A 14,031-nucleotide genomic window follows, 5' to 3' on the forward strand; every position below is an offset into this window, starting at 1 on the left:
CTCCAGGCAGTACCACAGAACTAATGTAAATACTGGCTTGTGTACTCAGAGTTTTGGGCTAGCAGCAACGTTTGCGCTTGAATAATGAGGTGCAGCTCCTGAAATGACCACTTGAGGCTGGTTAAAATCATCCTGGTACAAAAGCAGCTTTGGTCTTGAATTTAATGAGGCTTTTCAGAGTCACTGGACCTCTCAAACACGTTGTGGTGTTACTGTTTTGTGGAGCATTTTTACTGGAGTTATTTGATAAATAGTACAGTACTGTGCAAAAGTCTTGAGCCACCCCTCATATCTTCATATTTTGTTAAGAAATGGGAAATACTTGCAGTGATTTATTGAAATGTGCAAACAAACTACATACATGGAATGAGAATATATGAGACAAAAACAGTGTGTATAATGCCAACAAAATTGAAAGCACAGCCTGACCTCTCTTTGGCAGAGTTCTTGTCATTTCTTTAAGTAGTCTTCAGGAATCGTTTTCCAGGCTTCTTGATGGACATTCAAGAGAGATTTAATTGACCTGAAATGCTGTTCACAGGGTAACAGGTCAAACAAGTGATGGGCAGGATGTAAGGGGTCTCCTGTCCTTTAATATTGAGAACAGTCAGGTTGTTCAGCGAGCACCAGTGGGACAGTTGCCAATCAGATGCTTTCCAGATGGTATTACATGGGGGATCAAAATCTGATTGTACTTTTCTGCATGCAAGAGATTAAGTCTCTTGTCTCTCAACCAAAAGTTCTATGCTCTGTTATTAGTGAACTAAATTCTAGTATTTTTGTAATATGTTACTTTGCACTTGTTAGTATAAGTCTTGGAGTGCATATTACTAAGCAAGCTTGCTAGTTCACTGACATTGTAGCACTCCACCCTATCATCTAAATATGGACATTTCTGACTTTAAAAAAAAAAAAAAAGTGGTAACTATAAAGCTCGACTGGAGGCTTTAAAAAGCATGTATCCATGTTGAGATATCTACATCTTTTAGATAGTCTGTGGTTTTGGGGTTGATCAACAAAATAAGATTGTACGCAGCCCTAGAGCTCAGTAATGGATCCAGACTTTGTCATGTATAGTGTATAGCAGCAGCTAGGTGTGCTTAGTGGGAATACAAGCTTCCTCTAATAAATCAATTTCTTATGAAGTCATCTGGAAAAAAAACAAAACAAATAAAACCAACCCTGCATTATGTACTAGCTTTAAATGAAGGTCGGCTTCCATAACTGCTTGTTCCGTTTGCGTAGAAGCGTCGCACAGCCTTTCACAAACCAGTCACACACGCACACACACTGGCCTTCGTTGCCATAGAAACTCTGCTTTGAGGATCATTCCAATCAAGCTGCTGATTATCAGTCATACGTTAGGCCTCACAGACTGCATTCAGGTGTTACACACACGCACAATGCTCCAAAGCACACAAACACCAGCAGTATTTACAACACAAACTTGTTTATTTCATGACATAGTTTTCAAGGCCAAATCACAAATAAATAAAAGGAGGAGACACTTGCAGTAGCTCAGCTCGCAGGGCCACTTAACCACACAAAACAGGGAGGAACCCCCCCCCCCCCCCCCCCCCTAAACTGGTCAGTTACAAAGATTATTAAACATATTAACAGGAGGCTTTACACCTGTACAGGTATTGGTACTTTTAATGAACTTTGATCAGTGACACCCCATCCCCCCACCCCTATATTTACAAAGCAAGTGAAAATACAACAGGAATAGTAAAATTCATCTCAGCACCACCCTGTCTTTGCCTTGTTGTTAGTTCAGATGAATCTTGTTAGTATAACATGATGTGTGCCATCAAGAAAAATGCATGGAGTGCTTCACATTCTAAAGACCCCTGAAGACAGCTCATGTGTGTCGGAAGGCAACTAGCCGCCTCGAGCCAGGCAGAGAAAAAGCAGCAAACAGCACAAGAAGCTACTGAATTTTCACTGAATTGTAAGGAGAATTTTTATTGAAAAAAAAAAAAAAACCCACACAAAGGGAGGAATGGGTTCCCCCGCTTTGTCACAACAGTATGGTTAAACCTTTACACGCTAAAGTGATCCTTATGTATGAACTCAGACATCTGATGACAGACGGTGTTAAGTGTACCTGACTGTACCTTTTATTAATGCTATGCATCTTCAGTACAAGCAAAGCAGGGTTTGCATTCAGAGAAGGTGGCTGTAAGAAAGATTTAAATCTTACAAAAAGGGACCGTGGACCACAAATCTAAGAAAAGAGGAAAGGAGGAAATACCAAAGCTGTTAAAGTCACTTTGCACTAATGCCATTCAGAGAACCATCAGCCACCAGCACCGATCCATAAACCTACATTAATTAAAGCATGTTTTTACAAGAGTTCAAATAAATGGTGGGTGCCCGTAGCACCGGAGACCCTTTTATATATACACACTGCACAACTATTACTGTACATATAAACCAATTTCAAGATACGGAAATGTGAATTGAGCTTAGGCTGTCCATACACTCACAACCTAAACGAGTGTATCCATAGATAATTTCTTCAGTTGTTTGGAGTGCGATTCTCTCTTATAGTGAGGTGGTTTGGTACATTTGCACACTTTTCATCATGCAATTTCTACAATGCCAGATACAACTTTTTAAAACTTTACAGTCTTAATATATTTGCACAGTACGTTCAAAAGGAGCTACATCTAGATTTCCCTATCAGTGTCTCTCTACCATCTTCCACATTTCTATGTTTTTTTTCCTACAGGCCTTCCATTATGCACTGAAGTTGAGGCCTAAATGTTAACACGCCATGAAAGGGCTGACGCCTGTGCTTTTTTTTTTTTTTCCTTCTTAGATACTTTAATATTTGAGTATAAATATTGCACATTCATTTTGTATGTCTTTTTTTTTATAAGTAAAAAGGTTAAGGTAACAGTAAACAGACCTATGGTAAAAACATGTACAATTGCACCAAAAAGTAACCAGGACAGCAGTCAATGAAAGGCTAACTAGTGTAACTATTCTTCCTACAGTAAACAACTGAGTTCCCTTGAAGCCATCCATTTGGTGTATTGGTCATGATTGGAGTGAAGGAATGTGGCAGGGCTAGTGTATGTCAGTGAACCAACAAAAAAAAAAAAAAAAAAAGAAAAATTATATATATATATATATATATATATATATATATATATATATATATATATATATATATATATATATATATATATATGGGATCAGCAGAAGGGATATGACTCCATCGTTTATACTAATCAAGTCAATAAACCAAAATTCAAATGCACAGACCTTATGACACAGGCAAATAAAGGGAGAAAAAAAGATAAGAAAGGAAAAAAAAGCTTGTAAACAAAGACCATAAGAACAATTAGCATAAACAACCCCCCCCCCCCCTCAAATAATACCTCCATAAAGTAACAGTAAGAAAATTTATTCTGATACATCCTAATGCTCAATCTCTCATGGCTTTGGAACACCCATTCCTTACACAGAGAAATACTCAAATGGGTTTAAAAGCTAACAAACCAAACATGAAGGAAATGTTGAAACACAGATTTAAAAAAAAAAAATAAGATGAAGATCATAGAGATCCCTGCAAAGATTCCAACCTGAATGTTACTTTGAGCCCAGGGGGGCGTCCCTCTGTCGGGCTCATGCTACCCCATTTCCCTGCCAGGGGTCCGCACTTCATGTCCAACCTGGTGGCATACTCCAGCAAGCACGGCAGCAGGAGGAGAAGCAAACAGAGTGCGCTCACTGACATGAGTTCAGCTGCAACAAGCTTGACTTTTTTTTTTTTCACTTCAAGTCATGCAAAGCTCTGACTTCATTCGTTGTCATGGTAGTCACAGCAACTCAAAGAGCCAAATCCTTCAAAAAGGAGTGGTTAGTGCATTGCACTGTGCATGCCTGGCTGGCTCAGCTGTCTGTTGAGCCTCTTAGAGCTTGACAGAAACCATTAAGCTGGATTCAAGTTTTCCCCCCTGCTTTGATCGAAGCTGGTTGCAGGGAAGCCGAGGAGGAGGTGCATGGATCTCTGTGTGTGTCAGTAATCTTGTGTGTGTGTGTTACTGGTATCTTAACTGTAACTCCTTTGAAAGTAGTCTTGGTAGTAGCATTTGAGCTCCATATGGGTGTATGCAGGTATATATGTGTATGTGTTTTTGCGTAATTGGGAGTGTGTCTGTGTGTTATTTCCCCCCGTACATCCTCTCGATATCTTCCTGGTAGTGGGTCTTTAGCTCCTTGCGTTTTAGTTTGAATGCATCAGTGACCAAGCCAGTCTCTGGAGTCCAGGGCTCAGCGCTCAGCCGGATCTTCTTGGGAATTTCAAATCGCTCCAGTTTTGCTGGATGTGAGAGAACACAATCACAAGTCAGCCTCACAGATAGAGTGTAATCCTAGTGCAAAGTCTGACACAGGGCATGGGATGCTAGCTCACCAAATCTGAGCAAATTACTCAGATGTCTCACTTCAGTTTTGTTAATGATATTATACTTGGGAGATAAGGCTTTTTCCCCTCTACCTGAGATAGCAGCTTCAGTAATGATGCGGAGGACCTCCTTCTCTATCTGGGAGTCGTTGCAGATTTCTTCCCACGTGCCCTTTATATGCATCTGCTGTGCCAGTGCCGTTAGCTGCTTGTGGTTAGGCACCACAAAGCTGATCACATATGACTGGTCACTGAAAACAAAGACAGACAGTATTGAAAAGAAAGAAAGGATATAGAACAGACAGTTGCAATGTTGGCACTTTATTAGGTCTGCATTGAGTTTTACTAATACTTTCTCCCAGTGCCTGAGAAACAAACAGATTCAGAGAGAAAGTCTGCAGGATGTTACCTGTTGGCATAGGCACAAATATTGTCTATGAGTGAGCAGTTCTTCAGAACAGCCTCCACTTTTCCTAGAGAGACGTATTCGCCCGCCTGCAATTTCACCAGGTCCTTCTTGCGGTCTGTGACAAAAAAGAAGAAATATTAAAATCCTGACAGATTTTTCCATTTGTATCACATGCAAGCAATCTCATTGTTGTGTTTTTTACCGATGATCTTGAGGCATCCATCAGGGTGGAATTCTCCAATGTCTCCCGTGCAAAACCATCTCTGGCCATTTTTATCGACAAAAAAGTCATCTTGGTTCTTGCCTTCACTTTGTAGTAACCCATTGTTACATTGGGCCCACCAATCAAAATTTCCCCTCGTGGGTTGGGGTTGGGCTGTGCGGTAGTAACCACCTAAGGAAGGGCACGGGATTTGGTTTGATTATATATATTAAAAATAAAATAAAATAAAAGAATATAATACTAAGATAACTATAATATATATTATATATATATAATTTATCTATATATCGATATATATAACTAGTATATATATATATAATCTATATATATATATCTACTCTATCTACACTATTTTCTATATAATATATATATATCACTAATCTAATAATATCTCATATTTATATCATATATATATAATACCTCAATCTTATCCTATAATCTCATTATATATCTCCATAATAATATATCTAAATAACGCCATATATATATATATACCTAATATTCTTATATTCTCAATAACCATAATATAATATATATAATATATACATATTATATATATATATATATCATAATATTCTATATACTATATATGTATATATATATACTTACATGTATCTTCATGTATATATATATATATAATATTATTTATAAATAAATCACTGTATATATATATATTATGTCTATTCTAATAATCTCTTCTCTCGCATCCTCTTCTGTCTCTCTCGCTCTCGATCCTCTCTCTCCTTCTCTCCCTCTTCCCTGGTATCATCTCATCTCTCTCTCTCTCTCTCTCATCCTCCTCTCTCTCTCTAATCTTCCTCTCTCCTCTCTCCCTCCCTCCCTCCTCTTCTCTCTCCTCTCTATCTCCCTCCCTCCCTCCTCATTCTCTCTCTCTCTCTCTATCTATTATTAGGGGCTGCAACGATGTCATCCGATTACTCGATTAAATTCGATTCTAAACATTTATATCGACACAATTTAAACTAGTGTCGATGCTCTCGTTTAAAAAACTCTGCAGCGCTTCATCTGTCTCGGTGTAAGCGGCGCTCCTCACTAGCATTAGCAGCATTTGTGCTGACGTTTTTTTGTGGGTTTTAGTGGGGGCTGGCAACCAACATTAAGAAACTGCATTACCAAAAAAAAAAAAAACCAAAACCCCGCCACCTACCTGGACTGGAGTGGGTGAATCACTCACGTAACACAAAAGCCAAACAATTCTAAAAAGCTCGCCGTCGGCTGCGATTGATTCCTTCACACAGAGGGGATTCATCACTAGAGTTTGCCACCTGTCCTCGTAAAATACAGAACCCCCTTATGTTCGGGAATCCGTGGAATACGGCCCGTAACATGCGTGTTCCGTACTTTAAGGGACGTGTGGGCAACTGTCCCCGCTGACTGCGTTTTCCACACGCCTCCACTGCTTTCTCTGTGTGTCTGTGTGTGTTTGCTCGCTGATATTTTTCAGCTGCTATTTTTTGTCTTTCTTCAGTGTAGCTACCAGATGGTTGGCTAGCGACCGCGGGCCCAATTAGCATAAGCGATGGTTCGGTAACCGGGAAGTGGCCAGCCCCAACATGAACCGAGAGGCTCTTCAAAAAATATTGTTTTTAATATCTTTAATCCCATTATTAGTGACTAAAATATAGACCTTCAGTAGAAACTATTTTCGAGATGCTTGTGAATAAAAAGCATTCCAATTACACCATTACTCACAGCATGCGCCATGGCTCCCGCAGCCACTAGTTTTTCAAACACTCATAGCAGCAGCGGTTTTAAAACTAAAACTGCGCAAGCTCAAAGAGGGCGAAGCCTGTGACGGTGATCTCAATAGTGAAAAGGAAACGTTTTTCCAGCGTCCAAAACAACAGCTTTTTTCTTTTAGTAACAATCATTAATCTGTGAAACAGCTGGAGGTCCTTCATCAAGCACCTGAATCAGCAAGTTTTAAGGTGAAGAAAGAAGGACGTTGTAGCTGCTTCCATTCAACCGCTGTTTTGTTCACAGGCGAAAAAACTGCAGTAGGAAGTTCAAATATGCAGATAAACTGTTTTAATAAAAAAAAGTATTTCTTATCCGATTACTCGATTAATCGCTGGAATAATCCGACTAGAATATACTCGATTATTAAAATAATCGTTGTATGCATCAGCCCTAATTATACATAATTTATATATATATATATACTATATATATATAATAATAAAATAATATTTATCTATATAATAATATATATAAATTATATAGTATATATATAATATATATATATCTAAATATATATATATATATTATATATAAATAAAATAAATATATATATATATATATATATCTATCTATTCTATATAATATAAATAAATTTATATATCTCTCTCTCTCTCTCTCCTCTCTCTACCCCATTCTCTCTCTCCGCTTCTCTCTCTATCTCCCCTTCCTCTCTCGCTCTCTCCTCTATCTCTCTCTCTCCCTCTCATGTCTCTCTCTCTCCTCTTCTCTCTCTCTCTCGCTCTCTCTCCTCTCTCTCTCCTCTTCTCTCTCTCCTCCTCTGCTCTCATCTCTCTCTCTCTATCTCTCTCTCTCTAATCCATCCTCTCTCTCTTCTTCTCTTCTCTCTCTCTTCTCTCCTCTCTATCCTAATCTCTCTCTCTCTCTCTCTCCTCTTATTTATATCTTATATATATATATCTATATATATAATATTATATCATTATATCTATCTCTATTTTTATTTTTTTTTTTAATTAACTAACTAGGGACTGATTTGCCCAGTTTATACTCCCCTCTTTCCCAGTCCTTCATTGTGATCTCTGAACAACCAGTGGAGCACCAACCCGCCCTGTGCGGTAGTCGCCAAACTGAATATACGCAGTAAAAAGACTTGAATGAAAAATTAAACGCTAATATAAGCTTCTTTTATAATTGTTCCGCTCGTTACTTTCCCAAAAGGCGCAGCAAATACATCTACTCTTTCACTCTTTCATCTTTACTCACTTTTCACTGATGTGCCAGCTTGCCTCTCCAACAAGTTCGGTCAACCATAGCCTTGGGCCTTGCCCTACGGACAGCAACATACAGAAATGTTTCATAATCTCTGTGTAGCATGCATCCGAGAGGGGAGCACCGCCAGAAAGCAGCAACCGCGTTTTCCCTCCCAAGAGCGCACGGACACGTTTGAACACCAGACTGAGGGGGAGGGAAAAAAAAAGACAGGAAAAAGAGAGCAGGGTGATGATAACTGCAAGTGGAGGAGATTCAGGCAACTACTAAAAGGGCTTTGAAAAGTTAGCTGTAAAGCGTCATAGCATCCAGATATTGACTTGTACTGAAAAGTGTTCTGTGCAAACACAATATGAGAGTCAATCCTACCCAAATACTCACACAGGATTGAGAGTAATTGCTCTCTTTTGTTATGATTTATGATTAGCCAAGTAGGAACAGACGTAAATGTTCGCTTGTCTATAACAGAGAAAGCAAACATGAACTTCTTATGCTTAATACAGGCCTGCTCCTCTCAGACAGAAGATCTGAACAGCAGGTGGGTGGGGCTTCTTTGCTCACAACTGGGCTGTGTGCCTGATATCAACATCGTAGTACATACCCTGTCACTGACATCATACAGACCCAAACAGAAAATAAGGAAAAGCATAAAAGGTCCGCTTCACGTGTGTGGGTATTACCGGTCACAGAGAGGTGTACTGTAGCCTTTGGAGATCTGCTCCATCTTGTAGTTGTAAGCCAGCACAAACAGCGTCTTCTGGAATTTGCTCATCTCCTCCACTTTGGTCATTACGTTTTTGTAAATCCGATCCATGATCTCCTACACACCAAGCAGATGAACTCTCATTTAACATTCTGGCATTTAAAGGCCGCCTTCTCCCAGTATGTTTACCGGATTTAAATTGTAAGACGTAAAAGTGCCATGATAAATGATACTTACTGGTACAGCAGCCATGAGAGTGGGTTTAAGCACAGTGGTATCACCTTTACTGCCCTTCTTGATCTTGGTTGACTGGAATTAAAGAAGACAACAGGTAACTTTTAAAATCTTTAATTAATTATGAATTTGCAATGTACTGTTGGTGAGACGAGGAACAGACTGACTGTGCCAAAAGATGTTGCTGCCCATTTCTACACAGACCTGGTCGGCTAGAGTCTGAGGGGAGGAGTAGCCGATGCGACATCCGTGAGAGATGGAAACCAGTTCTGCACTGAGCTCCAAAACGTGGGCTAATGGCAGGTAGCCGATATAGGTGTCTGTCTCACTGTAAGCACAAAAATGAGCAAATCAATTACCTCTAGACACTGAAATAAAATTGAGATACAAAGAGTCAGTTTTCTGGCTCAGAGAATGCAGAGACACTGGAAATTCAGTGTACCAGAACATGACAAAAATCAGGGAGAAAGTGTCAGAGACCAGCGAGAAATCTGATATTGGCATACTTGAGGTTAGGGATTCGCTCCGCCATGCCTGTGATGCCAGCAATGATGTTGCCATGGGAGATCATGACACCCTTGGGGATGCCTGTGGAGCCGCTGGTGTACATGATAACTGCGATGTCTGAGGTCTCTGGCTTTCTGTGGTCTACTGCAACTACAGACACAAAGAAAAGAAGGGTAATGGCTACAGAGCATATTTTTGTAGAGCTGCAGCTAATAGCTTTTTCCTGTTTATTGCCTAGAAAAAAATGTTTTATAAAAAAAAAAAAAAAAAAAGGCTTGCTTTGCCCCAAAAAACTGTTCATATGTTTAAAAAACAATATTTATTATAGAAATAGAAAATAAAAAGATTTAAAAAAAAAAAAAAACTTCTCCTACAATGAAAAGTTGAACCAATATCTGGCACATTCTTACCAATTGATGATTAAGGATTGATTAATTGGGTTAGAGAGAGGAAAAAACCCCACTTTTTATTGCATATATATTTAGCAAGTGGTTTGATTAGCAAGTGCTTTAAATTTATATTAATGGGTCTAATTATTGTGTGATTCTTCTGTGTGAGTCTAGTCTTTAAAAGTGTCTGAAGACAAGGAAACTAAACTTGAGATGACACTTGTGTATATAAAACTGGACTCATTTAAAAACTCAATTCCTAACACACTACATTTGATAGAATAACATTTTAGATGTTTCTTTTAAAACAAACACAGCTGACGTGATGCTAGAACACACTTTCCTCTCAATAGCCTAAAAAGTTGCCCATCATGGCATCGAGTGTTTCGTAAGTGGTGATTTGACCTCCTGCTGTCACGCATAGCACATCACTCTAATTACACATTAGGGTGTTGGCTTTGTATTAAGCCTCCATCAGAACACTTCCACTTCCCTGACCAAATTAGAAACCTTTTCAATCACACTGCACGAACACTCACTATTGTCAGGCTTGGATCCTATCTCCTTCACAGTGTCCATGTTGTAGACCGTGATGCCTTTGGGAATGTCTGGCCAGCTTGTGGGTTTACTGTCCACTACGATGATATACTGCAGCCTCGGCACATCATACAGAATGGCCTGTGACATGGTGATAGATGCGGGAGGGAGGGAGTGGAAAAGTGATTAATTAAATTGTGCTGCACTTCTTATTGAGTGCTAATATTAAACACAATAAACCACCAGCCACTTGCTGACTTTGTTAAACAAAGTATACATGAGAGTGTCAGATGATAAGAAGTGTCAGAAAGTAAGCAGGTACCTTGAGACGGCTCTGGAGCAGGTCTTTGCTTGTAATGATGTGCGTGACTTCGGTCTCGTTCAGCCCATGAGCAATGGCCATGGGTCCGAGTGTGGCATACAAGGTCACAACTATCAAATTCAATTGCATTCATTTTAGTTAGACAGTCAAATCAAGTGATACTGTAAACTAAGGGGTGTGTTAATGTATGTGAAAAATATCCAAGTAGGAGTGCTTTCTAAATCCAAGCTGAATGTGCCAAAGTGAAAAAGAAAAATCTCCAAACCACTCCCTTAACTAGAGCCCCAACCAATACATTTGTCTATTGCAGTTACTGTATACTGGTATCAGATATGCTGCCTGACAGGAAAACCTGTTTTAAATAATACACAAAAATGTCCATCCATTTTCTTAAACACTTATCCAATTCAGGATTGTGATGGAGGCTGGAGCCTATCCTAGCTGTCATTAAACAAGAGGTGAGGTGCACTCTGTGGGTGGCCAGCCCACCACAGGGCTAACACAGAAAAACACCTACGGACATTTTCAAATCCCCAGTTCACCTAACACGCATGTCTTTGCTATGTTTAGCTATCTGGCAGGTTCGAACCAGGAACCCTCTAGCTGTGCACTGAAATTGCTAACCACTGCACCACTGTGTCGCAAAAATTTGTTTGGGGTAATTTTGAAAAGGTCTTAACCCGTCTGTCGGGCAGATCAGCTATGACTCTACTGTCTACAATGCTCTCAGCACTGTCTGCAGCACATGTAGCAAGTAGCATTTCAGCTGAGCAACCAATGCACAGCCAAGTGGTGTCTTCACAGAAAAACATTCACTAGTCTGTGAAATATATATTGCTGGGTAAGTTATTAATGGTGCGATTATTTTCCCCTTTTCAACACACCTCTAGCACTCAGTATGAAGAATAATGGAATCATTTATGTTTCAAATATTTTACTCCCTAAGAATCTGCACTGGCATCAGTCTCTAAAATTTCAGTACCCTCTGGGCTTTAAATACAGACTATAGAAATAAAATGTGGAAAATAAAGGCATTTTATCTGTTACTGAAAGGACTGTGCCCTGGACATTTTTGATTTTTTTATTATGAATATACATTTATCCTTCTGTCACTCACGTGGGAAAATTGTACATGAAGCAGGCTAGTGGCTGCAGTATCCACTCCGCTCTGGTCTCACAGAAGATGGGCGATGTTACAATGAGGCTTCTGATTGAGCGCTGCCCAGACCACTGCCAAACACTTTGCTGCCTGGTAGGCCTCCTCATAAGACAGCCAGTTATAGTTCCCGAGAATCACCTGCAAGGAACATGCAGTCTTAAGCATTATGTCCTCATATTACACCAAACAACATTAAAAAAAAAAAAAAAAAAAATGATGGTGGTGGTGCATATTTTATAACAGGGCTGGGAACTGTTTCAGACAAATGTGAACAGAAAAAAAATACAACCAAAATATCCACATATGTAGGATCAGCCCTGCTTTTTATTAGAAGGAATAATGAAACAGATTGAAACAGGAACCCACATGAGAGGCTGCAGATATGGTCTAATCTGCAATATTGAAACAGTTGAATCTGATAGTACCTCATGATGGCAGGCATGCAATATTATCATTTATAGCCAGCTAGTGCCATCTACAGTGCTTTTGTAGCTTTGCAGGTGTTAATTGGGCCGAGGGACGAAGGAGCAGAGACACTGCTGCTCTTCCACCCACATTCATCACACTGTGCACAGCAGCTGAGTGCACTCGTATAAACAAACTTCCTGTTATCTGACAGTCGCCTGACACTACATTCCTAAACCTAAATGGAATGAGAGGATATTCATCTTGACATGACTGCACCCACTGCTTCTTACATAAACTAATGAAACAAGTAGGGCTGCAGCTCTTGATTATTTTAGTAATTGAGTATCCTGTCAATTATTCCATTAATTAATCAGACAAGAAATACTTTTGTCTTATCAATGTCCTATTTTAAACTCCTGTAGCTTTTACTGCAGATTCTTCACTGTGTAAACAAACAGCGATGGATGGGAGCAGATACAAAGTTTGCTTTTCTTCATCTTAGAACTTGTGATCAGGTGTTTGATGAAGGACTACCTCCAGCTTTTTCCCCCAGTAAAAGGTTTAATGGTGATTACAGGAACAAGCGCTGCTGTTTTGGACACTAAAATGTTCTTCACTCCACCTGAGCTCACCGTCTCGGTAATGGCTCCACCTCCTTGGTCTTCACTCTTGCGTGTGTGTGTGTGTGTGTGTGTGTGTGTGTGTGTGTGTGGTGTGTGTGTGTGTGTGTGTGTGTGTGGTGTGGACAGAGCCATGTTAATCTATGACACATGATGTGCTGTGCTGCTGTTGTGTTATCAGTTTTTTGTTGGGAAAAACTGGGATGTGCATTGGCTTAATCTTGTAACACTTGATTCAAACACGTGCTCCCAGATACATTTCTACTGCAGGCCTATATTTAGTCGCAAATGTGGGTGAAATGCTCGCATTTACATGATGACAACTGAGCGCTACGGAGTTTAAATGAAGCACTGAAGCAAAAAATTTGTGTCAAGGATTTTTTTTAGTAATCCAATTATTTGAGTTACTCAATGAATGTTGCAGCTCTAGAAACAAGATACGAGTGTCGTAGTTTAATGTCTCACCTTTTTGAAGATCTTGCCGTTTGGCTGGAGCTCATCCTCCTCACTAAGCACCTCCCTTGTACCCAGACAGTCTCTCTTAGGAAACTTCTGTGCAGCATATTCAAACATTTGTCCAGGGTGTCCACACCAGGGTGTAGCCATGCCACCAGCCTCTTTTGGTTGTTGACTGCTCTGTAAGGCCCTGCTGGGTGCCCACTAACTGAGCGTGCCTTGATCCGACGGGCTCTTCCAAACTGGTGCCAGCCCCGGAGAAGAAGTACCAGGGTATGAAGGTAATGACGGAATAGACCCAGACCACAGAACGGAAAAACCTGCAGCAGCAGGGGGTTCATATCCTCCTTCAACTTCATCTTTAAAGATGAAGTCAGTGCTGGAAATGTACAAAACTTGTACCTGCCCTAAAATACTTTGACTTGTTGCTGAGGCTGAAGGGTTTTTTTTTTTTGCACAGCAAATCAAACTAAACCTGTAAGACAGAGAGAAACACACACAACATGAAACTTTAAGAGTATTGTCTGGAATAAAAATGCATTGATACCAAGTATTTGCCTCTGGTAAAACAATCTTTGCTTGCACCATCTCTCCCTATTCTTGGTCTCACTCTCAGTCAGCACTAGTCACCCCACCAGCACCAGCAGATATGCTTA

The 14,031-nt window shown here is 39.9% G+C and overlaps 1 pseudogene; it reads right to left on the bottom strand.

The window, feature by feature from the left end:
* Window positions 1-3,203: 3,203 nt before the first annotated feature.
* Window positions 3,204-13,734, bottom strand: LOC115795650 (long-chain-fatty-acid--CoA ligase 3-like; annotated as a pseudogene).
* Window positions 13,735-14,031: the final 297 nt, after the last annotated feature.

The sequence above is a fragment of the Archocentrus centrarchus genome, chromosome 17, assembly GCF_007364275.1.
Source record: "Archocentrus centrarchus isolate MPI-CPG fArcCen1 chromosome 17, fArcCen1, whole genome shotgun sequence".
In the NCBI taxonomy this organism is placed as follows: domain Eukaryota; kingdom Metazoa; phylum Chordata; class Actinopteri; order Cichliformes; family Cichlidae; genus Archocentrus; species Archocentrus centrarchus.